The sequence below is a fragment of the Nuphar pumila genome, chromosome 1 (genome assembly GCF_984573655.1).
Source record: "Nuphar pumila chromosome 1, dmNupPumi1.hap1.1, whole genome shotgun sequence".
Taxonomy (NCBI): domain Eukaryota; kingdom Viridiplantae; phylum Streptophyta; class Magnoliopsida; order Nymphaeales; family Nymphaeaceae; genus Nuphar; species Nuphar pumila.
In genome coordinates this window covers 161,759,049-161,781,609 of record NC_143249.1, presented here as the reverse complement: position 1 = coordinate 161,781,609, position 22,561 = coordinate 161,759,049, and the positions used below count along the sequence as shown (strand labels likewise).

The 22,561-nt window shown below is 57.5% G+C and overlaps 42 non-coding genes across 42 annotated transcripts; all 42 read right to left on the bottom strand.

Moving 5' to 3' along the window:
• Window positions 1-20: 20 nt before the first annotated feature.
• Window positions 21-139, bottom strand: LOC149850018 (5S ribosomal RNA). Its single transcript, XR_016434879.1, has one exon. It is a non-coding gene; the product is annotated as a 5S ribosomal RNA (ribosomal RNA).
• Window positions 140-561: 422 nt separating this feature from the next.
• On the bottom strand, window positions 562-680 carry LOC149850017 (5S ribosomal RNA). Its single transcript, XR_016434875.1, has one exon. It is a non-coding gene; the product is annotated as a 5S ribosomal RNA (ribosomal RNA).
• A 423-nt stretch (window positions 681-1,103) lies between these two features.
• On the bottom strand, window positions 1,104-1,222 carry LOC149850016 (5S ribosomal RNA). Its single transcript, XR_016434874.1, has one exon. It is a non-coding gene; the product is annotated as a 5S ribosomal RNA (ribosomal RNA).
• A 423-nt stretch (window positions 1,223-1,645) lies between these two features.
• Window positions 1,646-1,764, bottom strand: LOC149850015 (5S ribosomal RNA). Its single transcript, XR_016426474.1, has one exon. It is a non-coding gene; the product is annotated as a 5S ribosomal RNA (ribosomal RNA).
• Window positions 1,765-2,187: 423 nt separating this feature from the next.
• LOC149850014 (5S ribosomal RNA) lies at window positions 2,188-2,306 on the bottom strand. Its single transcript, XR_016434873.1, has one exon. It is a non-coding gene; the product is annotated as a 5S ribosomal RNA (ribosomal RNA).
• A 423-nt stretch (window positions 2,307-2,729) lies between these two features.
• LOC149850013 (5S ribosomal RNA) lies at window positions 2,730-2,848 on the bottom strand. The gene has a single exon (XR_016437074.1). It is a non-coding gene; the product is annotated as a 5S ribosomal RNA (ribosomal RNA).
• A 410-nt stretch (window positions 2,849-3,258) lies between these two features.
• LOC149850012 (5S ribosomal RNA) lies at window positions 3,259-3,377 on the bottom strand. The gene has a single exon (XR_016426018.1). It is a non-coding gene; the product is annotated as a 5S ribosomal RNA (ribosomal RNA).
• A 410-nt stretch (window positions 3,378-3,787) lies between these two features.
• On the bottom strand, window positions 3,788-3,906 carry LOC149850011 (5S ribosomal RNA). Its single transcript, XR_016434871.1, has one exon. It is a non-coding gene; the product is annotated as a 5S ribosomal RNA (ribosomal RNA).
• Window positions 3,907-4,329: 423 nt separating this feature from the next.
• On the bottom strand, window positions 4,330-4,448 carry LOC149850010 (5S ribosomal RNA). Its single transcript, XR_016427268.1, has one exon. It is a non-coding gene; the product is annotated as a 5S ribosomal RNA (ribosomal RNA).
• Window positions 4,449-4,858: 410 nt separating this feature from the next.
• LOC149850009 (5S ribosomal RNA) lies at window positions 4,859-4,977 on the bottom strand. Its single transcript, XR_016434870.1, has one exon. It is a non-coding gene; the product is annotated as a 5S ribosomal RNA (ribosomal RNA).
• Window positions 4,978-5,399: 422 nt separating this feature from the next.
• On the bottom strand, window positions 5,400-5,518 carry LOC149850008 (5S ribosomal RNA). The gene has a single exon (XR_016434868.1). It is a non-coding gene; the product is annotated as a 5S ribosomal RNA (ribosomal RNA).
• A 423-nt stretch (window positions 5,519-5,941) lies between these two features.
• LOC149850007 (5S ribosomal RNA) lies at window positions 5,942-6,060 on the bottom strand. The gene has a single exon (XR_016434867.1). It is a non-coding gene; the product is annotated as a 5S ribosomal RNA (ribosomal RNA).
• A 423-nt stretch (window positions 6,061-6,483) lies between these two features.
• Window positions 6,484-6,602, bottom strand: LOC149850006 (5S ribosomal RNA). The gene has a single exon (XR_016426461.1). It is a non-coding gene; the product is annotated as a 5S ribosomal RNA (ribosomal RNA).
• A 422-nt stretch (window positions 6,603-7,024) lies between these two features.
• On the bottom strand, window positions 7,025-7,143 carry LOC149850005 (5S ribosomal RNA). The gene has a single exon (XR_016426125.1). It is a non-coding gene; the product is annotated as a 5S ribosomal RNA (ribosomal RNA).
• A 410-nt stretch (window positions 7,144-7,553) lies between these two features.
• On the bottom strand, window positions 7,554-7,672 carry LOC149850004 (5S ribosomal RNA). The gene has a single exon (XR_016434866.1). It is a non-coding gene; the product is annotated as a 5S ribosomal RNA (ribosomal RNA).
• Window positions 7,673-8,095: 423 nt separating this feature from the next.
• LOC149850003 (5S ribosomal RNA) lies at window positions 8,096-8,214 on the bottom strand. The gene has a single exon (XR_016434094.1). It is a non-coding gene; the product is annotated as a 5S ribosomal RNA (ribosomal RNA).
• Window positions 8,215-8,624: 410 nt separating this feature from the next.
• On the bottom strand, window positions 8,625-8,743 carry LOC149850002 (5S ribosomal RNA). The gene has a single exon (XR_016434865.1). It is a non-coding gene; the product is annotated as a 5S ribosomal RNA (ribosomal RNA).
• Window positions 8,744-9,165: 422 nt separating this feature from the next.
• Window positions 9,166-9,284, bottom strand: LOC149850001 (5S ribosomal RNA). Its single transcript, XR_016434863.1, has one exon. It is a non-coding gene; the product is annotated as a 5S ribosomal RNA (ribosomal RNA).
• Window positions 9,285-9,707: 423 nt separating this feature from the next.
• LOC149850000 (5S ribosomal RNA) lies at window positions 9,708-9,826 on the bottom strand. Its single transcript, XR_016434852.1, has one exon. It is a non-coding gene; the product is annotated as a 5S ribosomal RNA (ribosomal RNA).
• A 423-nt stretch (window positions 9,827-10,249) lies between these two features.
• LOC149849999 (5S ribosomal RNA) lies at window positions 10,250-10,368 on the bottom strand. Its single transcript, XR_016426457.1, has one exon. It is a non-coding gene; the product is annotated as a 5S ribosomal RNA (ribosomal RNA).
• Window positions 10,369-10,791: 423 nt separating this feature from the next.
• Window positions 10,792-10,910, bottom strand: LOC149849998 (5S ribosomal RNA). Its single transcript, XR_016426448.1, has one exon. It is a non-coding gene; the product is annotated as a 5S ribosomal RNA (ribosomal RNA).
• A 422-nt stretch (window positions 10,911-11,332) lies between these two features.
• On the bottom strand, window positions 11,333-11,451 carry LOC149849997 (5S ribosomal RNA). Its single transcript, XR_016426123.1, has one exon. It is a non-coding gene; the product is annotated as a 5S ribosomal RNA (ribosomal RNA).
• Window positions 11,452-11,861: 410 nt separating this feature from the next.
• LOC149849996 (5S ribosomal RNA) lies at window positions 11,862-11,980 on the bottom strand. The gene has a single exon (XR_016436108.1). It is a non-coding gene; the product is annotated as a 5S ribosomal RNA (ribosomal RNA).
• Window positions 11,981-12,403: 423 nt separating this feature from the next.
• LOC149849995 (5S ribosomal RNA) lies at window positions 12,404-12,522 on the bottom strand. Its single transcript, XR_016437064.1, has one exon. It is a non-coding gene; the product is annotated as a 5S ribosomal RNA (ribosomal RNA).
• Window positions 12,523-12,932: 410 nt separating this feature from the next.
• LOC149849994 (5S ribosomal RNA) lies at window positions 12,933-13,051 on the bottom strand. The gene has a single exon (XR_016434851.1). It is a non-coding gene; the product is annotated as a 5S ribosomal RNA (ribosomal RNA).
• A 422-nt stretch (window positions 13,052-13,473) lies between these two features.
• On the bottom strand, window positions 13,474-13,592 carry LOC149849993 (5S ribosomal RNA). Its single transcript, XR_016434849.1, has one exon. It is a non-coding gene; the product is annotated as a 5S ribosomal RNA (ribosomal RNA).
• A 423-nt stretch (window positions 13,593-14,015) lies between these two features.
• Window positions 14,016-14,134, bottom strand: LOC149849992 (5S ribosomal RNA). The gene has a single exon (XR_016434845.1). It is a non-coding gene; the product is annotated as a 5S ribosomal RNA (ribosomal RNA).
• A 423-nt stretch (window positions 14,135-14,557) lies between these two features.
• Window positions 14,558-14,676, bottom strand: LOC149849991 (5S ribosomal RNA). Its single transcript, XR_016426436.1, has one exon. It is a non-coding gene; the product is annotated as a 5S ribosomal RNA (ribosomal RNA).
• Window positions 14,677-15,099: 423 nt separating this feature from the next.
• LOC149849990 (5S ribosomal RNA) lies at window positions 15,100-15,218 on the bottom strand. Its single transcript, XR_016434844.1, has one exon. It is a non-coding gene; the product is annotated as a 5S ribosomal RNA (ribosomal RNA).
• Window positions 15,219-15,641: 423 nt separating this feature from the next.
• LOC149849989 (5S ribosomal RNA) lies at window positions 15,642-15,760 on the bottom strand. Its single transcript, XR_016437053.1, has one exon. It is a non-coding gene; the product is annotated as a 5S ribosomal RNA (ribosomal RNA).
• Window positions 15,761-16,170: 410 nt separating this feature from the next.
• Window positions 16,171-16,289, bottom strand: LOC149849988 (5S ribosomal RNA). The gene has a single exon (XR_016426017.1). It is a non-coding gene; the product is annotated as a 5S ribosomal RNA (ribosomal RNA).
• Window positions 16,290-16,699: 410 nt separating this feature from the next.
• On the bottom strand, window positions 16,700-16,818 carry LOC149849987 (5S ribosomal RNA). The gene has a single exon (XR_016434843.1). It is a non-coding gene; the product is annotated as a 5S ribosomal RNA (ribosomal RNA).
• A 423-nt stretch (window positions 16,819-17,241) lies between these two features.
• LOC149849986 (5S ribosomal RNA) lies at window positions 17,242-17,360 on the bottom strand. Its single transcript, XR_016427267.1, has one exon. It is a non-coding gene; the product is annotated as a 5S ribosomal RNA (ribosomal RNA).
• Window positions 17,361-17,770: 410 nt separating this feature from the next.
• Window positions 17,771-17,889, bottom strand: LOC149849985 (5S ribosomal RNA). Its single transcript, XR_016434840.1, has one exon. It is a non-coding gene; the product is annotated as a 5S ribosomal RNA (ribosomal RNA).
• A 422-nt stretch (window positions 17,890-18,311) lies between these two features.
• On the bottom strand, window positions 18,312-18,430 carry LOC149849984 (5S ribosomal RNA). Its single transcript, XR_016434839.1, has one exon. It is a non-coding gene; the product is annotated as a 5S ribosomal RNA (ribosomal RNA).
• A 423-nt stretch (window positions 18,431-18,853) lies between these two features.
• On the bottom strand, window positions 18,854-18,972 carry LOC149849983 (5S ribosomal RNA). The gene has a single exon (XR_016434838.1). It is a non-coding gene; the product is annotated as a 5S ribosomal RNA (ribosomal RNA).
• Window positions 18,973-19,395: 423 nt separating this feature from the next.
• Window positions 19,396-19,514, bottom strand: LOC149849982 (5S ribosomal RNA). The gene has a single exon (XR_016426431.1). It is a non-coding gene; the product is annotated as a 5S ribosomal RNA (ribosomal RNA).
• Window positions 19,515-19,937: 423 nt separating this feature from the next.
• On the bottom strand, window positions 19,938-20,056 carry LOC149849981 (5S ribosomal RNA). The gene has a single exon (XR_016434836.1). It is a non-coding gene; the product is annotated as a 5S ribosomal RNA (ribosomal RNA).
• A 423-nt stretch (window positions 20,057-20,479) lies between these two features.
• On the bottom strand, window positions 20,480-20,598 carry LOC149849980 (5S ribosomal RNA). The gene has a single exon (XR_016437042.1). It is a non-coding gene; the product is annotated as a 5S ribosomal RNA (ribosomal RNA).
• Window positions 20,599-21,008: 410 nt separating this feature from the next.
• LOC149849979 (5S ribosomal RNA) lies at window positions 21,009-21,127 on the bottom strand. The gene has a single exon (XR_016426016.1). It is a non-coding gene; the product is annotated as a 5S ribosomal RNA (ribosomal RNA).
• A 410-nt stretch (window positions 21,128-21,537) lies between these two features.
• On the bottom strand, window positions 21,538-21,656 carry LOC149849978 (5S ribosomal RNA). Its single transcript, XR_016434833.1, has one exon. It is a non-coding gene; the product is annotated as a 5S ribosomal RNA (ribosomal RNA).
• A 423-nt stretch (window positions 21,657-22,079) lies between these two features.
• LOC149849977 (5S ribosomal RNA) lies at window positions 22,080-22,198 on the bottom strand. The gene has a single exon (XR_016427266.1). It is a non-coding gene; the product is annotated as a 5S ribosomal RNA (ribosomal RNA).
• Between the last annotated feature and the right edge of the window lie 363 nt (window positions 22,199-22,561).

The window sequence follows — 22,561 nt, the reverse complement described above, 5'->3', positions numbered from 1 at the left end:
AAAGCGCCGAAGGCAAAAAGAGAGTGCAACACGAGGACTTCCCAGGAGGTCACCCATCCCAGTACTACTCTCGCCCAAGCACGCTTAACTTCAGAGTTCTGATGGGATCCGGTGCTTTAGTGCTAGTGTGATCGCACCCGTTACATGTTGCGCCAAAAAATGCTCTTATGCCTCACGCGGGAGCCGTGGGGGCCGCAACGCACGAACCGACTAGCCGTCATAAAAACAGCCCCGAAAAACGCCCGAAATGAGCTTAAACGGCATCCGAAACGGTCCTGAACCGACTTCGTCTGTTCGCCACGTCGTAGCCAGCGGAACGAGCTTTCCGTGGCCACGAAAATCGCCGAATTCCGACATCGGTGTGCCAAGTTACAGTCCGGAGAGCCGGAACTGCTGCTTTTGTCGCACGCCGCGGCTCGTGTCGGGTGCGGGCGCTGCGGCGCGCAAGGCGAGGGTGAAAGGGAAGCAGAAGACCTCGATGGATCAGATACGGTGTGTTGCGGTAAGTGAAAAGAAGGTCGGAGGTTGGTGCCGACGACAAAAAGCGCCGAAGGCAAAAAGAGAGTGCAACACGAGGACTTCCCAGGAGGTCACCCATCCCAGTACTACTCTCGCCCAAGCACGCTTAACTTCAGAGTTCTGATGGGATCCGGTGCTTTAGTGCTAGTGTGATCGCACCCGTTACATGTTGCGCGAAAAAATGCTCTTATGCCTCACGCGGGAGCCGTGGGGGCCGCAACGCACGAACCGACTAGCCGTCATAAAAACGGCCCCGAAAAACGCCCGAAATGAGCTTAAACGGCATCCGAAACGGTCCCGAACCGACTTCGTCTGTTCGTCACGTCGTAGCGAGCGGAACGTGCTTTCCGTGGGCAGGAAAATCGCCGAATTTCGACATCGGCGTGCCAAGTTACGGTCCGGCGAGCCGGAACTGCTGCGTTTGTCGCACGCCGCGGCTCGTGTCGGGTGTCGGCGCTGCGGCGCGCAAGGCGAGGGTGAAAGGGAAGCAGAAGACCTCGATGGATCAGATACGGTGTGTTGCGGGAAGTGAAAAGAAGGTCGGAGGTTGGTGCCGACGACAAAAAAGCGCCGAAGGCAAAAAGAGAGTGCAACACGAGGACTTCCCAGGAGGTCACCCATCCCAGTACTACTCTCGCCCAAGCACGCTTAACTTCAGAGTTCTGATGGGATCCGGTGCTTTAGTGCTAGTGTGATCGCACCCGTTACATGTTGCGCGAAAAAATGCTCTTATGCCTCACGCGGGAGCCGTGGGGGCCGCAACGTACGAACCGACTAGCCGTCATAAAAACGGCCCCGAAAAACGCCCGAAATGAGCTTAAACGGCATCCGAAACGGTCCCGAACCGACTTCGTCTGTTCGCCACGTCGTAGCCAGCGGAACGAGCTTTCCGTGGCCACGAAAATCGCCGAATTCCGACATCGGTGTGCCAAGTTACAGTCCAGAGAGCCGGAACTGCTGCTTTTGTCGCACGCCGCGGCTCGTGTCGGGTGCGGGCGCTGCGGCGCGCAAGGCGAGGGTGAAAGGGAACCAGAAGACCTTGATGGATCAGATACGGTGTGTTGCGGTAAGTGAAAAGAAGGTCGGAGGTTGGTGCCGACGACAAAAAAGCGCCGAAGGTAAATAGAGAGTGCAACACGAGGACTTCCCAGGAGGTCACCCATTCCAGTACTACTCTCGCCCAAGCACGCTTAACTTCGGAGTTCTGATGGGATCCGGTGCTTTAGTGCTGGTATGATCGCACCCGTTACATGTTGCGCGAAAAAATGCTCTTATGCCTCACGCGGGAGCCGTGGGGGCCGCAACGCACGAACCGACTAGCCGTCATAGAAACGGCCCCGAAAAACGCCCGAAACGAGCTTAAACGGCATCCGAAACGGTCCCGAACCGACTTCGTCTGTTCGCCACGTCGTAGCCAGCGGAACGAGCTTTCCGTGGCCACGAAAATCGCCGAATTCCGACATCGGCGTGCCAAGTTACGGTCCGGCGACCCGGAACTGCTGCGTTTGTCGCACGCCGCGGCTCGTGTCGGGTGCCGGCGCTGCGGCGCGCAAGGCGAGGGTGAAAGGGAAGCAGAAGACCTCGATGGATCAGATACGGTGTGTTGCGGGAAGTGAAAAGAAGGTCGGAGGTTGGTGCCGACGACAAAAAAGCGCCGAAGGCAAAAAGAGAGTGCAACACGAGGACTTCCCAGGAGGTCACCCATCCCAGTACTACTCTCGCCCAAGCACGCTTAACTTCAGAGTTCTGATGGGATCCGGTGCTTTAGTGCTAGTGTGATCGCACCCGTTACATGTTGCGCGAAAAAATGCTCTTATGCCTCACGCGGGAGCCGTGGGGGCCGCAACGCACGAACCGACTAGCCGTCATAAAAACGGCCCCGAAAAACGCCCGAAATGAGCTTAAACGGCATCCGAAACGGTCCCGAACCGACGTCGTCTGTTCGTCACGTCGTAGCCAGCGGAACGTGCTTTCCGTGGGCAGGAAAATCGCCGAATTTCGACATCGGCGTGCCAAGTTACGGTCCGGCGAGCCGGAACTGCTGCGTTTGTCGCACGCCGCGGCTCGTGTCGGGTGCCGGCGCTGCGGCGCGCAAGGCGAGGGTGAAAGGGAAGCAGAAGACCTCGATGGATCAGATACGGTGTGTTGCGGGAAGTGAAAAGAAGGTCGGAGGTTGGTGCCGACGACAAAAAAGCGCCGAAGGCAAAAAGAGAGTGCAACACAAGGACTTCCCAGGAGGTCACCCATCCCAGTACTACTCTCGCTCAAGCACGCTTAACTTCAGAGTTCTGATGGGATCCGGTGCTTTAGTGCTGGTATGATCGCACCCGTTACATGTTGCGCGAAAAAATGCTCTTATGCCTCACGCGGGAGCCGTGGGGGCCGCAACGCACAAACCGACTAGTCATCATAGAAACGCCCGAAATGATCTTAAACGGCATCTAAAACGGTCCCGAACCGACTTCGTCTGTTCGTCACGTCGTAGCCAGCGGAACGAGCTTTCCGTGGCCAGGAAAATCGCCGAATTTCGACATCGGCGTGCCAAGTTACGGTCTGGCGAGCCGGAACTGCTGCGTTTGTCGCACGCCGCGGCTCGTGTCGGGTGCCGGCGCTGCGGCGCGCAAGGCGAGGGTGAAAGGGAAGCAGAAGACCTCGATGGATCAGATACGGTGTGTTGCGGGAAGTGAAAAGAAGGTCGGAGGTTGGTGCCGACGACAAAAAAGCGCCGAAGGCAAAAAGAGAGTGCAACACGAGGACTTCCAAGGAGGTCACCCATCCCAGTACTACTCTCGCCCAAGCACGCTTAACTTCAGAGTTCTGATGGGATCCGGTGCTTTAGTGCTAGTGTGATCGCACCCGTTACATGTTGCGCCAAAAAATGCTCTTATGCCTCACGCGGGCGCCGTGGGGGCCGCAACGCACGAACCGACTAGCCGTCATAGAAACGCCCGAAATGAGCTTAAACGGCATCTGAAACGGTCCCGAACCGACTTCGTCTGTTCGTCACGTCGTAGCCAGCGGAACGAGCTTTCCGTGGCCAGGAAAATCGCCGAATTTCGACATCGGCGTGCCAAGTTACGGTCCGGCGAGCCGGAACTGCTGCGTTTGTCGCACACCGCGGCTCGTGTCGGGTGCCGGCGCTGCGGCGTGCAAGGCGAGGGTGAAAGTGAAGCAGAAGACCTCGATGGATCAGATACGGTGTGTTGCGGGAAGTGAAAAGAAGGTCGGAGGTTGGTGCCGACGACAAAAAAGCGCCGAAGGCAAAAAGAGAGTGCAACACGAGGACTTCCCAGGAGGTCACCCATCCCAGTACTACTCTCGCCCAAGCACGCTTAACTTCAGAGTTCTGATGGGATCCGGTGCTTTAGTGCTAGTGTGATCGCACCCGTTACATGTTGCGCGAAAAAATGCTCTTATGCCTCACGCGGGAGCCGTGGGGGCCGCAACGCACGAACCGACTAGCCGTCATAAAAACGGCCCCGAAAAACGCCCGAAATGAGCTTAAACGGCATCCGAAACGGTCCCGAACCGACTTCGTCTGTTCGTCACGTCGTAGCCAGCGGAACGTGCTTTCCGTGGGCAGGAAAATCGCCGAATTTCGACATCGGCGTGCCAAGTTACGGTCCGGCGAGCCGGAACTGCTGCGTTTGTCGCACGCCGCGGCTCGTGTCGGGTGCCGGCGCTGCGGCGCGCAAGGCGAGGGTGAAAGGGAAGCAGAAGACCTCGATGGATCAGATACGGTGTGTTGCGGGAAGTGAAAAGAAGGTCGGAGGTTGGTGCCGACGACAAAAAAGCGCCGAAGGCAAAAAGAGAGTGCAACACAAGGACTTCCCAGGAGGTCACCCATCCCAGTACTACTCTCGCCCAAGCACGCTTAACTTCAGAGTTCTGATGGGATCCGGTGCTTTAGTGCTGGTATGATCGCACCCGTTACATGTTGCGCGAAAAAATGCTCTTATGCCTCACGCGGGAGCCGTGGGGGCCGCAACGCACAAACCGACTAGTCATCATAGAAACGCCCGAAATGATCTTAAACGGCATCTAAAACGGTCCCGAACCGACTTCGTCTGTTCGTCACGTCGTAGCCAGCGGAACGAGCTTTCCGTGGCCAGGAAAATCGCCGAATTTCGACATCGGCGTGCCAAGTTACGGTCTGGCGAGCCGGAACTGCTGCGTTTGTCGCACGCCGCGGCTCGTGTCGGGTGCCGGCGCTGCGGCGCGCAAGGCGAGGGTGAAAGGGAAGCAGAAGACCTCGATGGATCAGATACGGTGTGTTGCGGGAAGTGAAAAGAAGGTCGGAGGTTGGTGCCGACGACAAAAAAGCGCCGAAGGCAAAAAGAGAGTGCAACACGAGGACTTCCCAGGAGGTCACCCATCCCAGTACTACTCTCGCCCAAGCACGCTTAACTTCAGAGTTCTGATGGGATCCGGTGCTTTAGTGCTAGTGTGATCGCACCCGTTACATGTTGCGCCAAAAAATGCTCTTATGCCTCACGCGGGAGCCGTGGGGGCCGCAACGCACGAACCGACTAGCCGTCATAAAAACAGCCCCGAAAAACGCCCGAAATGAGCTTAAACGGCATCCGAAACGGTCCTGAACCGACTTCGTCTGTTCGCCACGTCGTAGCCAGCGGAACGAGCTTTCCGTGGCCACGAAAATCGCCGAATTCCGACATCGGTGTGCCAAGTTACAGTCCGGAGAGCCGGAACTGCTGCTTTTGTCGCACGCCGCGGCTCGTGTCGGGTGCGGGCGCTGCGGCGCGCAAGGCGAGGGTGAAAGGGAAGCAGAAGACCTCGATGGATCAGATACGGTGTGTTGCGGTAAGTGAAAAGAAGGTCGGAGGTTGGTGCCGACGACAAAAAGCGCCGAAGGCAAAAAGAGAGTGCAACACGAGGACTTCCCAGGAGGTCACCCATCCCAGTACTACTCTCGCCCAAGCACGCTTAACTTCAGAGTTCTGATGGGATCCGGTGCTTTAGTGCTAGTGTGATCGCACCCGTTACATGTTGCGCGAAAAAATGCTCTTATGCCTCACGCGGGAGCCGTGGGGGCCGCAACGCACGAACCGACTAGCCGTCATAAAAACGGCCCCGAAAAACGCCCGAAATGAGCTTAAACGGCATCCGAAACGGTCCCGAACCGACTTCGTCTGTTCGTCACGTCGTAGCGAGCGGAACGTGCTTTCCGTGGGCAGGAAAATCGCCGAATTTCGACATCGGCGTGCCAAGTTACGGTCCGGCGAGCCGGAACTGCTGCGTTTGTCGCACGCCGCGGCTCGTGTCGGGTGTCGGCGCTGCGGCGCGCAAGGCGAGGGTGAAAGGGAAGCAGAAGACCTCGATGGATCAGATACGGTGTGTTGCGGGAAGTGAAAAGAAGGTCGGAGGTTGGTGCCGACGACAAAAAAGCGCCGAAGGCAAAAAGAGAGTGCAACACGAGGACTTCCCAGGAGGTCACCCATCCCAGTACTACTCTCGCCCAAGCACGCTTAACTTCAGAGTTCTGATGGGATCCGGTGCTTTAGTGCTAGTGTGATCGCACCCGTTACATGTTGCGCGAAAAAATGCTCTTATGCCTCACGCGGGAGCCGTGGGGGCCGCAACGTACGAACCGACTAGCCGTCATAAAAACGGCCCCGAAAAACGCCCGAAATGAGCTTAAACGGCATCCGAAACGGTCCCGAACCGACTTCGTCTGTTCGCCACGTCGTAGCCAGCGGAACGAGCTTTCCGTGGCCACGAAAATCGCCGAATTCCGACATCGGTGTGCCAAGTTACAGTCCAGAGAGCCGGAACTGCTGCTTTTGTCGCACGCCGCGGCTCGTGTCGGGTGCGGGCGCTGCGGCGCGCAAGGCGAGGGTGAAAGGGAAGCAGAAGACCTTGATGGATCAGATACGGTGTGTTGCGGTAAGTGAAAAGAAGGTCGGAGGTTGGTGCCGACGACAAAAAAGCGCCGAAGGTAAATAGAGAGTGCAACACGAGGACTTCCCAGGAGGTCACCCATTCCAGTACTACTCTCGCCCAAGCACGCTTAACTTCGGAGTTCTGATGGGATCCGGTGCTTTAGTGCTGGTATGATCGCACCCGTTACATGTTGCGCGAAAAAATGCTCTTATGCCTCACGCGGAAGCCGTGGGGGCCGCAACGCACAAACCGACTAGCCGTCATAGAAACGCCCCGAAAAACGCCCGAAACGAGCTTAAACGGCATCTGAAACGGTCCCGAACCGACTTCGTCTGTTCGTCACGTCGTAGCCAGCGGAACGTGCTTTCCGTGGCCAGGAAAATCGCCGAATTTCGACATCGGCGTGCCAAGTTACGGTCCGGCGAGCCGGAACTGCTGCGTTTGTCGCACGCCGCGGCTCGTGTCGGGTGCCGGCGCTGCGGCGCGCAAGGCGAGGGTGAAAGGGAAGCAGAAGACCTCGATGGATCAGATACGGTGTGTTGCGGGAAGTGAAAAGAAGGTCGGAGGTTGGTGCCGACGACAAAAAAGCGCCGAAGGCAAAAAGAGAGTGCAACAAAAGGACTTCTCAGGAGGTCACCCATCCCAGTACTACTCTTGCTCAAGCACGCTTAACTTCAGAGTTCTGATGGGATCCGGTGCTTTAGTGCTGGTATGATCGCACCCGTTACATGTTGCGCGAAAAAATGCTCTTATGCCTCACGCGGGCGCCGTGGGGGCCGCAACGCACAAACCGACTAGCCGTCATAGAAACGCCCGAAATGAGCTTAAACGGCATCTGAAACGGTCACGAACCGACTTCGTCTGTTCGTCACGTCGTAGCCAGCGGAACGAGCTTTCCGTGGCCAGGAAAATCGCCGAATTTCGACATCGGCGTGCCAAGTTACGGTCCGGCGAGCCGGAACTGCTGCGTTTGTCGCACGCCGCGGCTCGTGTCGGGTGCCGGCGCTGCGGCGTGCAAGGCGAGGGTGAAAGGGAAGCAGAAGACCTCGATGGATCAGATACGGTGTGTTGCGGGAAGTGAAAAGAAGGTCGGAGGTTGGTGCCGACGACAAAAAAGCGCCGAAGGCAAAAAGAGAGTGCAACACGAGGACTTCCCAGGAGGTCACCCATCCCAGTACTACTCTCGCCCAAGCACGCTTAACTTCAGAGTTCTGATGGGATCCGGTGCTTTAGTGCTAGTGTGATCGCACCCGTTACATGTTGCGCGAAAAAATGCTCTTATGCCTCACGCGGGAGCCGTGGGGGCCGCAACGCACGAACCGACTAGCCGTCATAAAAACGGCCCCGAAAAACGCCCGAAATGAGCTTAAACGGCATCCGAAACGGTCCCGAACCGACGTCGTCTGTTCGTCACGTCGTAGCCAGCGGAACGTGCTTTCCGTGGGCAGGAAAATCGCCGAATTTCGACATCGGCGTGCCAAGTTACGGTCCGGCGAGCCGGAACTGCTGCGTTTGTCGCACGCCGCGGCTCGTGTCGGGTGCCGGCGCTGCGGCGCGCAAGGCGAGGGTGAAAGGGAAGCAGAAGACCTCGATGGATCAGATACGGTGTGTTGCGGGAAGTGAAAAGAAGGTCGGAGGTTGGTGCCGACGACAAAAAAGCGCCGAAGGCAAAAAGAGAGTGCAACACAAGGACTTCCCAGGAGGTCACCCATCCCAGTACTACTCTCGCTCAAGCACGCTTAACTTCAGAGTTCTGATGGGATCTGGTGCTTTAGTGCTGGTATGATCGCACCCGTTACATGTTGCGCGAAAAAATGCTCTTATGCCTCACGCGGGAGCCGTGGGGGCCGCAACGCACAAACCGACTAGTCATCATAGAAACGCCCGAAATGATCTTAAACGGCATCTAAAACGGTCCCGAACCGACTTCGTCTGTTCGTCACGTCGTAGCCAGCGGAACGAGCTTTCCGTGGCCAGGAAAATCGCCGAATTTCGACATCGGCGTGCCAAGTTACGGTCTGGCGAGCCGGAACTGCTGCGTTTGTCGCACGCCGCGGCTCGTGTCGGGTGCCGGCGCTGCGGCGCGCAAGGCGAGGGTGAAAGGGAAGCAGAAGACCTCGATGGATCAGATACGGTGTGTTGCGGGAAGTGAAAAGAAGGTCGGAGGTTGGTGCCGACGACAAAAAAGCGCCGAAGGCAAAAAGAGAGTGCAACACGAGGACTTCCCAGGAGGTCACCCATCCCAGTACTACTCTCGCCCAAGCACGCTTAACTTCAGAGTTCTGATGGGATCCGGTGCTTTAGTGCTAGTGTGATCGCACCCGTTACATGTTGCGCCAAAAAATGCTCTTATGCCTCACGCGGGAGCCGTGGGGGCCGCAACGCACGAACCGACTAGCCGTCATAAAAACAGCCCCGAAAAACGCCCGAAATGAGCTTAAACGGCATCCGAAACGGTCCTGAACCGACTTCGTCTGTTCGCCACGTCGTAGCCAGCGGAACGAGCTTTCCGTGGCCACGAAAATCGCCGAATTCCGACATCGGTGTGCCAAGTTACAGTCCGGAGAGCCGGAACTGCTGCTTTTGTCGCACGCCGCGGCTCGTGTCGGGTGCGGGCGCTGCGGCGCGCAAGGCGAGGGTGAAAGGGAAGCAGAAGACCTCGATGGATCAGATACGGTGTGTTGCGGTAAGTGAAAAGAAGGTCGGAGGTTGGTGCCGACGACAAAAAGCGCCGAAGGCAAAAAGAGAGTGCAACACGAGGACTTCCCAGGAGGTCACCCATCCCAGTACTACTCTCGCCCAAGCACGCTTAACTTCAGAGTTCTGATGGGATCCGGTGCTTTAGTGCTAGTGTGATCGCACCCGTTACATGTTGCGCGAAAAAATGCTCTTATGCCTCACGCGGGAGCCGTGGGGGCCGCAACGCACGAACCGACTAGCCGTCATAAAAACGGCCCCGAAAAACGCCCGAAATGAGCTTAAACGGCATCCGAAACGGTCCCGAACCGACTTCGTCTGTTCGTCACGTCGTAGCGAGCGGAACGTGCTTTCCGTGGGCAGGAAAATCGCCGAATTTCGACATCGGCGTGCCAAGTTACGGTCCGGCGAGCCGGAACTGCTGCGTTTGTCGCACGCCGCGGCTCGTGTCGGGTGTCGGCGCTGCGGCGCGCAAGGCGAGGGTGAAAGGGAAGCAGAAGACCTCGATGGATCAGATACGGTGTGTTGCGGGAAGTGAAAAGAAGGTCGGAGGTTGGTGCCGACGACAAAAAAGCGCCGAAGGCAAAAAGAGAGTGCAACACGAGGACTTCCCAGGAGGTCACCCATCCCAGTACTACTCTCGCCCAAGCACGCTTAACTTCAGAGTTCTGATGGGATCCGGTGCTTTAGTGCTAGTGTGATCGCACCCGTTACATGTTGCGCGAAAAAATGCTCTTATGCCTCACGCGGGAGCCGTGGGGGCCGCAACGTACGAACCGACTAGCCGTCATAAAAACGGCCCCGAAAAACGCCCGAAATGAGCTTAAACGGCATCCGAAACGGTCCCGAACCGACTTCGTCTGTTCGCCACGTCGTAGCCAGCGGAACGAGCTTTCCGTGGCCACGAAAATCGCCGAATTCCGACATCGGTGTGCCAAGTTACAGTCCAGAGAGCCGGAACTGCTGCTTTTGTCGCACGCCGCGGCTCGTGTCGGGTGCGGGCGCTGCGGCGCGCAAGGCGAGGGTGAAAGGGAACCAGAAGACCTTGATGGATCAGATACGGTGTGTTGCGGTAAGTGAAAAGAAGGTCGGAGGTTGGTGCCGACGACAAAAAAGCGCCGAAGGTAAATAGAGAGTGCAACACGAGGACTTCCCAGGAGGTCACCCATTCCAGTACTACTCTCGCCCAAGCACGCTTAACTTCGGAGTTCTGATGGGATCCGGTGCTTTAGTGCTGGTATGATCGCACCCGTTACATGTTGCGCGAAAAAATGCTCTTATGCCTCACGCGGGAGCCGTGGGGGCCGCAACGCACGAACCGACTAGCCGTCATAGAAACGGCCCCGAAAAACGCCCGAAACGAGCTTAAACGGCATCCGAAACGGTCCCGAACCGACTTCGTCTGTTCGCCACGTCGTAGCCAGCGGAACGAGCTTTCCGTGGCCACGAAAATCGCCGAATTCCGACATCGGTGTGCCAAGTTACAGTCCAGAGAGCCGGAACTGCTGCTTTTGTCGCACGCCGCGGCTCGTGTCGGGTGCGGGCGCTGCGGCGCGCAAGGCGAGGGTGAAAGGGAAGCAGAAGACCTTGATGGATCAGATACGGTGTGTTGCGGTAAGTGAAAAGAAGGTCGGAGGTTGGTGCCGACGACAAAAAAGCGCCGAAGGTAAATAGAGAGTGCAACACGAGGACTTCCCAGGAGGTCACCCATTCCAGTACTACTCTCGCCCAAGCACGCTTAACTTCGGAGTTCTGATGGGATCCGGTGCTTTAGTGCTGGTATGATCGCACCCGTTACATGTTGCGCGAAAAAATGCTCTTATGCCTCACGCGGAAGCCGTGGGGGCCGCAACGCACAAACCGACTAGCCGTCATAGAAACGCCCCGAAAAACGCCCGAAACGAGCTTAAACGGCATCTGAAACGGTCCCGAACCGACTTCGTCTGTTCGTCACGTCGTAGCCAGCGGAACGTGCTTTCCGTGGCCAGGAAAATCGCCGAATTTCGACATCGGCGTGCCAAGTTACGGTCCGGCGAGCCGGAACTGCTGCGTTTGTCGCACGCCGCGGCTCGTGTCGGGTGCCGGCGCTGCGGCGCGCAAGGCGAGGGTGAAAGGGAAGCAGAAGACCTCGATGGATCAGATACGGTGTGTTGCGGGAAGTGAAAAGAAGGTCGGAGGTTGGTGCCGACGACAAAAAAGCGCCGAAGGCAAAAAGAGAGTGCAACAAAAGGACTTCTCAGGAGGTCACCCATCCCAGTACTACTCTTGCTCAAGCACGCTTAACTTCAGAGTTCTGATGGGATCCGGTGCTTTAGTGCTGGTATGATCGCACCCGTTACATGTTGCGCGAAAAAATGCTCTTATGCCTCACGCGGGCGCCGTGGGGGCCGCAACGCACAAACCGACTAGCCGTCATAGAAACGCCCGAAATGAGCTTAAACGGCATCTGAAACGGTCCCGAACCGACTTCGTCTGTTCGTCACGTCGTAGCCAGCGGAACGAGCTTTCCGTGGCCAGGAAAATCGCCGAATTTCGACATCGGTGTGCCAAGTTACGGTCCGGCGAGCCGGAACTGCTGCGTTTGTCGCACGCCGCGGCTCGTGTCGGGTGCCGGCGCTGCGGCGTGCAAGGCGAGGGTGAAAGGGAAGCAGAAGACCTCGATGGATCAGATACGGTGTGTTGCGGGAAGTGAAAAGAAGGTCGGAGGTTGGTGCCGACGACAAAAAAGCGCCGAAGGCAAAAAGAGAGTGCAACACGAGGACTTCCCAGGAGGTCACCCATCACAGTACTACTCTCGCCCAAGCACGCTTAACTTCAGAGTTCTGATGGGATCCGGTGCTTTAGTGCTAGTGTGATCGCACCCGTTACATGTTGCGCGAAAAAATGCTCTTATGCCTCACGCGGGAGCCGTGGGGGCCGCAACGCACGAACCGACTAGCCGTCATAAAAACGGCCCCGAAAAACGCCCGAAATGAGCTTAAACGGCATCCGAAACGGTCCCGAACCGACGTCGTCTGTTCGTCACGTCGTAGCCAGCGGAACGTGCTTTCCGTGGGCAGGAAAATCGCCGAATTTCGACATCGGCGTGCCAAGTTACGGTCCGGCGAGCCGGAACTGCTGCGTTTGTCGCACGCCGCGGCTCGTGTCGGGTGCCGGCGCTGCGGCGCGCAAGGCGAGGGTGAAAGGGAAGCAGAAGACCTCGATGGATCAGATACGGTGTGTTGCGGGAAGTGAAAAGAAGGTCGGAGGTTGGTGCCGACGACAAAAAAGCGCCGAAGGCAAAAAGAGAGTGCAACACAAGGACTTCCCAGGAGGTCACCCATCCCAGTACTACTCTCGCTCAAGCACGCTTAACTTCAGAGTTCTGATGGGATCCGGTGCTTTAGTGCTGGTATGATCGCACCCGTTACATGTTGCGCGAAAAAATGCTCTTATGCCTCACGCGGGAGCCGTGGGGGCCGCAACGCACAAACCGACTAGTCATCATAGAAACGCCCGAAATGATCTTAAACGGCATCTAAAACGGTCCCGAACCGACTTCGTCTGTTCGTCACGTCGTAGCCAGCGGAACGAGCTTTCCGTGGCCAGGAAAATCGCCGAATTTCGACATCGGCGTGCCAAGTTACGGTCTGGCGAGCCGGAACTGCTGCGTTTGTCGCACGCCGCGGCTCGTGTCGGGTGCCGGCGCTGCGGCGCGCAAGGCGAGGGTGAAAGGGAAGCAGAAGACCTCGATGGATCAGATACGGTGTGTTGCGGGAAGTGAAAAGAAGGTCGGAGGTTGGTGCCGACGACAAAAAAGCGCCGAAGGCAAAAAGAGAGTGCAACACGAGGACTTCCCAGGAGGTCACCCATCCCAGTACTACTCTCGCCCAAGCACGCTTAACTTCAGAGTTCTGATGGGATCCGGTGCTTTAGTGCTAGTGTGATCGCACCCGTTACATGTTGCGCCAAAAAATGCTCTTATGCCTCACGCGGGAGCCGTGGGGGCCGCAACGCACGAACCGACTAGCCGTCATAAAAACAGCCCCGAAAAACGCCCGAAATGAGCTTAAACGGCATCCGAAACGGTCCTGAACCGACTTCGTCTGTTCGCCACGTCGTAGCCAGCGGAACGAGCTTTCCGTGGCCACGAAAATCGCCGAATTCCGACATCGGTGTGCCAAGTTACAGTCCGGAGAGCCGGAACTGCTGCTTTTGTCGCACGCCGCGGCTCGTGTCGGGTGCGGGCGCTGCGGCGCGCAAGGCGAGGGTGAAAGGGAAGCAGAAGACCTCGATGGATCAGATACGGTGTGTTGCGGTAAGTGAAAAGAAGGTCGGAGGTTGGTGCCGACGACAAAAAGCGCCGAAGGCAAAAAGAGAGTGCAACACGAGGACTTCCCAGGAGGTCACCCATCCCAGTACTACTCTCGCCCAAGCACGCTTAACTTCAGAGTTCTGATGGGATCCGGTGCTTTAGTGCTAGTGTGATCGCACCCGTTACATGTTGCGCGAAAAAATGCTCTTATGCCTCACGCGGGAGCCGTGGGGGCCGCAACGCACGAACCGACTAGCCGTCATAAAAACGGCCCCGAAAAACGCCCGAAATGAGCTTAAACGGCATCCGAAACGGTCCCGAACCGACTTCGTCTGTTCGTCACGTCGTAGCGAGCGGAACGTGCTTTCCGTGGGCAGGAAAATCGCCGAATTTCGACATCGGCGTGCCAAGTTACGGTCCGGCGAGCCGGAACTGCTGCGTTTGTCGCACGCCGCGGCTCGTGTCGGGTGTCGGCGCTGCGGCGCGCAAGGCGAGGGTGAAAGGGAAGCAGAAGACCTCGATGGATCAGATACGGTGTGTTGCGGGAAGTGAAAAGAAGGTCGGAGGTTGGTGCCGACGACAAAAAAGCGCCGAAGGCAAAAAGAGAGTGCAACACGAGGACTTCCCAGGAGGTCACCCATCCCAGTACTACTCTCGCCCAAGCACGCTTAACTTCAGAGTTCTGATGGGATCCGGTGCTTTAGTGCTAGTGTGATCGCACCCGTTACATGTTGCGCGAAAAAATGCTCTTATGCCTCACGCGGGAGCCGTGGGGGCCGCAACGTACGAACCGACTAGCCGTCATAAAAACGGCCCCGAAAAACGCCCGAAATGAGCTTAAACGGCATCCGAAACGGTCCCGAACCGACTTCGTCTGTTTGCCACGTCGTAGCCAGCGGAACGAGCTTTCCGTGGCCACGAAAATCGCCGAATTCCGACATCGGTGTGCCAAGTTACAGTCCAGAGAGCCGGAACTGCTGCTTTTGTCGCACGCCGCGGCTCGTGTCGGGTGCGGGCGCTGCGGCGCGCAAGGCGAGGGTGAAAGGGAAGCAGAAGACCTTGATGGATCAGATACGGTGTGTTGCGGTAAGTGAAAAGAAGGTCGGAGGTTGGTGCCGACGACAAAAAAGCGCCGAAGGTAAATAGAGAGTGCAACACGAGGACTTCCCAGGAGGTCACCCATTCCAGTACTACTCTCGCCCAAGCACGCTTAACTTCGGAGTTCTGATGGGATCCGGTGCTTTAGTGCTGGTATGATCGCACCCGTTACATGTTGCGCGAAAAAATGCTCTTATGCCTCACGCGGGAGCCGTGGGGGCCGCAACGCACGAACCGACTAGCCGTCATAGAAACGGCCCCGAAAAACGCCCGAAACGAGCTTAAACGGCATCCGAAACGGTCCCGAACCGACTTCGTCTGTTCGCCACGTCGTAGCCAGCGGAACGAGCTTTCCGTGGCCACGAAAATCGCCGAATTCCGACATCGGCGTGCCAAGTTACGGTCCGGCGACCCGGAACTGCTGCGTTTGTCGCACGCCGCGGCTCGTGTCGGGTGCCGGCGCTGCGGCGCGCAAGGCGAGGGTGAAAGGGAAGCAGAAGACCTCGATGGATCAGATACGGTGTGTTGCGGGAAGTGAAAAGAAGGTCGGAGGTTGGTGCCGACGACAAAAAAGCGCCGAAGGCAAAAAGAGAGTGCAACACGAGGACTTCCCAGGAGGTCACCCATCCCAGTACTACTCTCGCCCAAGCACGCTTAACTTCAGAGTTCTGATGGGATCCGGTGCTTTAGTGCTAGTGTGATCGCACCCGTTACATGTTGCGCGAAAAAATGCTCTTATGCCTCACGCGGGAGCCGTGGGGGCCGCAACGCACGAACCGACTAGCCGTCATAAAAACGGCCCCGAAAAACGCCCGAAATGAGCTTAAACGGCATCCGAAACGGTCCCGAACCGACGTCGTCTGTTCGTCACGTCGTAGCCAGCGGAACGTGCTTTCCGTGGGCAGGAAAATCGCCGAATTTCGACATCGGCGTGCCAAGTTACGGTCCGGCGAGCCGGAACTGCTGCGTTTGTCGCACGCCGCGGCTCGTGTCGGGTGCCGGCGCTGCGGCGCGCAAGGCGAGGGTGAAAGGGAAGCAGAAGACCTCGATGGATCAGATACGGTGTGTTGCGGGAAGTGAAAAGAAGGTCGGAGGTTGGTGCCGACGACAAAAAAGCGCCGAAGGCAAAAAGAGAGTGCAACACAAGGACTTCCCAGGAGGTCACCCATCCCAGTACTACTCTCGCTCAAGCACGCTTAACTTCAGAGTTCTGATGGGATCCGGTGCTTTAGTGCTGGTATGATCGCACCCGTTACATGTTGCGCGAAAAAATGCTCTTATGCCTCACGCGGGAGCCGTGGGGGCCGCAACGCACAAACCGACTAGTCATCATAGAAACGCCCGAAATGATCTTAAACGGCATCTAAAACGGTCCCGAACCGACTTCGTCTGTTCGTCACGTCGTAGCCAGCGGAACGAGCTTTCCGTGGCCAGGAAAATCGCCGAATTTCGACATCGGCGTGCCAAGTTACGGTCTGGCGAGCCGGAACTGCTGCGTTTGTCGCACGCCGCGGCTCGTGTCGGGTGCCGGCGCTGCGGCGCGCAAGGCGAGGGTGAAAGGGAAGCAGAAGACCTCGATGGATCAGATACGGTGTGTTGCGGGAAGTGAAAAGAAGGTCGGAGGTTGGTGCCGACGACAAAAAAGCGCCGAAGGCAAAAAGAGAGTGCAACACGAGGACTTCCAAGGAGGTCACCCATCCCAGTACTACTCTCGCCCAAGCACGCTTAACTTCAGAGTTCTGATGGGATCCGGTGCTTTAGTGCTAGTGTGATCGCACCCGTTACATGTTGCGCCAAAAAATGCTCTTATGCCTCACGCGGGCGCCGTGGGGGCCGCAACGCACGAACCGACTAGCCGTCATAGAAACGCCCGAAATGAGCTTAAACGGCATCTGAAACGGTCCCGAACCGACTTCGTCTGTTCGTCACGTCGTAGCCAGCGGAACGAGCTTTCCGTGGCCAGGAAAATCGCCGAATTTCGACATCGGCGTGCCAAGTTACGGTCCGGCGAGCCGGAACTGCTGCGTTTGTCGCACACCGCGGCTCGTGTCGGGTGCCGGCGCTGCGGCGTGCAAGGCGAGGGTGAAAGTGAAGCAGAAGACCTCGATGGATCAGATACGGTGTGTTGCGGGAAGTGAAAAGAAGGTCGGAGGTTGGTGCCGACGACAAAAAAGCGCCGAAGGCAAAAAGAGAGTGCAACACGAGGACTTCCCAGGAGGTCACCCATCCCAGTACTACTCTCGCCCAAGCACGCTTAACTTCAGAGTTCTGATGGGATCCGGTGCTTTAGTGCTAGTGTGATCGCACCCGTTACATGTTGCGCGAAAAAATGCTCTTATGCCTCACGCGGGAGCCGTGGGGGCCGCAACGCACGAACCGACTAGCCGTCATAAAAACGGCCCCGAAAAACGCCCGAAATGAGCTTAAACGGCATCCGAAACGGTCCCGAACCGACTTCGTCTGTTCGTCACGTCGTAGCCAGCGGAACGTGCTTTCCGTGGGCAGGAAAATCGCCGAATTTCGACATCGGCGTGCCAAGTTACGGTCCGGCGAGCCGGAACTGCTGCGTTTGTCGCACGCCGCGGCTCGTGTCGGGTGCCGGCGCTGCGGCGCGCAAGGCGAGGGTGAAAGGGAAGCAGAAGACCTCGATGGATCAGATACGGTGTGTTGCGGGAAGTGAAAAGAAGGTCGGAGGTTGGTGCCGACGACAAAAAAGCGCCGAAGGCAAAAAGAGAGTGCAACACAAGGACTTCCCAGGAGGTCACCCATCCCAGTACTACTCTCGCCCAAGCACGCTTAACTTCAGAGTTCTGATGGGATCCGGTGCTTTAGTGCTGGTATGATCGCACCCGTTACATGTTGCGCGAAAAAATGCTCTTATGCCTCACGCGGGAGCCGTGGGGGCCGCAACGCACAAACCGACTAGTCATCATAGAAACGCCCGAAATGATCTTAAACGGCATCTAAAACGGTCCCGAACCGACTTCGTCTGTTCGTCACGTCGTAGCCAGCGGAACGAGCTTTCCGTGGCCAGGAAAATCGCCGAATTTCGACATCGGCGTGCCAAGTTACGGTCTGGCGAGCCGGAACTGCTGCGTTTGTCGCACGCCGCGGCTCGTGTCGGGTGCCGGCGCTGCGGCGCGCAAGGCGAGGGTGAAAGGGAAGCAGAAGACCTCGATGGATCAGATACGGTGTGTTGCGGGAAGTGAAAAGAAGGTCGGAGGTTGGTGCCGACGACAAAAAAGCGCCGAAGGCAAAAAGAGAGTGCAACACGAGGACTTCCCAGGAGGTCACCCATCCCAGTACTACTCTCGCCCAAGCACGCTTAACTTCAGAGTTCTGATGGGATCCGGTGCTTTAGTGCTAGTGTGATCGCACCCGTTACATGTTGCGCCAAAAAATGCTCTTATGCCTCACGCGGGAGCCGTGGGGGCCGCAACGCACGAACCGACTAGCCGTCATAAAAACAGCCCCGAAAAACGCCCGAAATGAGCTTAAACGGCATCCGAAACGGTCCTGAACCGACTTCGTCTGTTCGCCACGTCGTAGCCAGCGGAACGAGCTTTCCGTGGCCACGAAAATCGCCGAATTCCGACATCGGTGTGCCAAGTTACAGTCCGGAGAGCCGGAACTGCTGCTTTTGTCGCACGCCGCGGCTCGTGTCGGGTGCGGGCGCTGCGGCGCGCAAGGCGAGGGTGAAAGGGAAGCAGAAGACCTCGATGGATCAGATACGGTGTGTTGCGGTAAGTGAAAAGAAGGTCGGAGGTTGGTGCCGACGACAAAAAGCGCCGAAGGCAAAAAGAGAGTGCAACACGAGGACTTCCCAGGAGGTCACCCATCCCAGTACTACTCTCGCCCAAGCACGCTTAACTTCAGAGTTCTGATGGGATCCGGTGCTTTAGTGCTAGTGTGATCGCACCCGTTACATGTTGCGCGAAAAAATGCTCTTATGCCTCACGCGGGAGCCGTGGGGGCCGCAACGCACGAACCGACTAGCCGTCATAAAAACGGCCCCGAAAAACGCCCGAAATGAGCTTAAACGGCATCCGAAACGGTCCCGAACCGACTTCGTCTGTTCGTCACGTCGTAGCGAGCGGAACGTGCTTTCCGTGGGCAGGAAAATCGCCGAATTTCGACATCGGCGTGCCAAGTTACGGTCCGGCGAGCCGGAACTGCTGCGTTTGTCGCACGCCGCGGCTCGTGTCGGGTGTCGGCGCTGCGGCGCGCAAGGCGAGGGTGAAAGGGAAGCAGAAGGCCTCGATGGATCAGATACGGTGTGTTGCGGGAAGTGAAAAGAAGGTCGGAGGTTGGTGCCGACGACAAAAAAGCGCCGAAGGCAAAAAGAGAGTGCAACACGAGGACTTCCCAGGAGGTCACCCATCCCAGTACTACTCTCGCCCAAGCACGCTTAACTTCAGAGTTCTGATGGGATCCGGTGCTTTAGTGCTAGTGTGATCGCACCCGTTACATGTTGCGCGAAAAAATGCTCTTATGCCTCACGCGGGAGCCGTGGGGGCCGCAACGTACGAACCGACTAGCCGTCATAAAAACGGCCCCGAAAAACGCCCGAAATGAGCTTAAACGGCATCCGAAACGGTCCCGAACCGACTTCGTCTGTTCGCCACGTCGTAGCCAGCGGAACGAGCTTTCCGTGGCCACGAAAATCGCCGAATTCCGACATCGGTGTGCCAAGTTACAGTCCAGAGAGCCGGAACTGCTGCTTTTGTCGCACGCCGCGGCTCGTGTCGGGTGCGGGCGCTGCGGCGCGCAAGGCGAGGGTGAAAGGGAAGCAGAAGACCTTGATGGATCAGATACGGTGTGTTGCGGTAAGTGAAAAGAAGGTCGGAGGTTGGTGCCGACGACAAAAAAGCGCCGAAGGTAAATAGAGAGTGCAACACGAGGACTTCCCAGGAGGTCACCCATTCCAGTACTACTCTCGCCCAAGCACGCTTAACTTCGGAGTTCTGATGGGATCCGGTGCTTTAGTGCTGGTATGATCGCACCCGTTACATGTTGCGCGAAAAAATGCTCTTATGCCTCACGCGGGAGCCGTGGGGGCCGCAACGCACGAACCGACTAGCCGTCATAGAAACGGCCCCGAAAAACGCCCGAAACGAGCTTAAACGGCATCCGAAACGGTCCCGAACCGACTTCGTCTGTTCGCCACGTCGTAGCCAGCGGAACGAGCTTTCCGTGGCCACGAAAATCGCCGAATTCCGACATCGGCGTGCCAAGTTACGGTCCGGCGACCCGGAACTGCTGCGTTTGTCGCACGCCGCGGCTCGTGTCGGGTGCCGGCGCTGCGGCGCGCAAGGCGAGGGTGAAAGGGAAGCAGAAGACCTCGATGGATCAGATACGGTGTGTTGCGGGAAGTGAAAAGAAGGTCGGAGGTTGGTGCCGACGACAAAAAAGCGCCGAAGGCAAAAAGAGAGTGCAACACGAGGACTTCCCAGGAGGTCACCCATCCCAGTACTACTCTCGCCCAAGCACGCTTAACTTCAGAGTTCTGATGGGATCCGGTGCTTTAGTGCTAGTGTGATCGCACCCGTTACATGTTGCGCGAAAAAATGCTCTTATGCCTCACGCGGGAGCCGTGGGGGCCGCAACGCACGAACCGACTAGCCGTCATAAAAACGGCCCCGAAAAACGCCCGAAATGAGCTTAAACGGCATCCGAAACGGTCCCGAACCGACGTCGTCTGTTCGTCACGTCGTAGCCAGCGGAACGTGCTTTCCGTGGGCAGGAAAATCGCCGAATTTCGACATCGGCGTGCCAAGTTACGGTCCGGCGAGCCGGAACTGCTGCGTTTGTCGCACGCCGCGGCTCGTGTCGGGTGCCGGCGCTGCGGCGCGCAAGGCGAGGGTGAAAGGGAAGCAGAAGACCTCGATGGATCAGATACGGTGTGTTGCGGGAAGTGAAAAGAAGGTCGGAGGTTGGTGCCGACGACAAAAAAGCGCCGAAGGCAAAAAGAGAGTGCAACACAAGGACTTCCCAGGAGGTCACCCATCCCAGTACTACTCTCGCTCAAGCACGCTTAACTTCAGAGTTCTGATGGGATCCGGTGCTTTAGTGCTGGTATGATCGCACCCGTTACATGTTGCGCGAAAAAATGCTCTTATGCCTCACGCGGGAGCCGTGGGGGCCGCAACGCACAAACCGACTAGTCATCATAGAAACGCCCGAAATGATCTTAAACGGCATCTAAAACGGTCCCGAACCGACTTCGTCTGTTCGTCACGTCGTAGCCAGCGGAACGAGCTTTCCGTGGCCAGGAAAATCGCCGAATTTCGACATCGGCGTGCCAAGTTACGGTCTGGCGAGCCGGAACTGCTGCGTTTGTCGCACGCCGCGGCTCGTGTCGGGTGCCGGCGCTGCGGCGCGCAAGGCGAGGGTGAAAGGGAAGCAGAAGACCTCGATGGATCAGATACGGTGTGTTGCGGGAAGTGAAAAGAAGGTCGGAGGTTGGTGCCGACGACAAAAAAGCGCCGAAGGCAAAAAGAGAGTGCAACACGAGGACTTCCAAGGAGGTCACCCATCCCAGTACTACTCTCGCCCAAGCACGCTTAACTTCAGAGTTCTGATGGGATCCGGTGCTTTAGTGCTAGTGTGATCGCACCCGTTACATGTTGCGCCAAAAAATGCTCTTATGCCTCACGCGGGCGCCGTGGGGGCCGCAACGCACGAACCGACTAGCCGTCATAGAAACGCCCGAAATGAGCTTAAACGGCATCTGAAACGGTCCCGAACCGACTTCGTCTGTTCGTCACGTCGTAGCCAGCGGAACGAGCTTTCCGTGGCCAGGAAAATCGCCGAATTTCGACATCGGCGTGCCAAGTTACGGTCCGGCGAGCCGGAACTGCTGCGTTTGTCGCACACCGCGGCTCGTGTCGGGTGCCGGCGCTGCGGCGTGCAAGGCGAGGGTGAAAGTGAAGCAGAAGACCTCGATGGATCAGATACGGTGTGTTGCGGGAAGTGAAAAGAAGGTCGGAGGTTGGTGCCGACGACAAAAAAGCGCCGAAGGCAAAAAGAGAGTGCAACACGAGGACTTCCCAGGAGGTCACCCATCCCAGTACTACTCTCGCCCAAGCACGCTTAACTTCAGAGTTCTGATGGGATCCGGTGCTTTAGTGCTAGTGTGATCGCACCCGTTACATGTTGCGCGAAAAAATGCTCTTATGCCTCACGCGGGAGCCGTGGGGGCCGCAACGCACGAACCGACTAGCCGTCATAAAAACGGCCCCGAAAAACGCCCGAAATGAGCTTAAACGGCATCCGAAACGGTCCCGAACCGACTTCGTCTGTTCGTCACGTCGTAGCCAGCGGAACGTGCTTTCCGTGGGCAGGAAAATCGCCGAATTTCGACATCGGCGTGCCAAGTTACGGTCCGGCGAGCCGGAACTGCTGCGTTTGTCGCACGCCGCGGCTCGTGTCGGGTGCCGGCGCTGCGGCGCGCAAGGCGAGGGTGAAAGGGAAGCAGAAGACCTCGATGGATCAGATACGGTGTGTTGCGGGAAGTGAAAAGAAGGTCGGAGGTTGGTGCCGACGACAAAAAAGCGCCGAAGGCAAAAAGAGAGTGCAACACAAGGACTTCCCAGGAGGTCACCCATCCCAGTACTACTCTCGCCCAAGCACGCTTAACTTCAGAGTTCTGATGGGATCCGGTGCTTTAGTGCTGGTATGATCGCACCCGTTACATGTTGCGCGAAAAAATGCTCTTATGCCTCACGCGGGAGCCGTGGGGGCCGCAACGCACAAACCGACTAGTCATCATAGAAACGCCCGAAATGATCTTAAACGGCATCTAAAACGGTCCCGAACCGACTTCGTCTGTTCGTCACGTCGTAGCCAGCGGAACGAGCTTTCCGTGGCCAGGAAAATCGCCGAATTTCGACATCGGCGTGCCAAGTTACGGTCTGGCGAGCCGGAACTGCTGCGTTTGTCGCACGCCGCGGCTCGTGTCGGGTGCCGGCGCTGCGGCGCGCAAGGCGAGGGTGAAAGGGAAGCAGAAGACCTCGATGGATCAGATACGGTGTGTTGCGGGAAGTGAAAAGA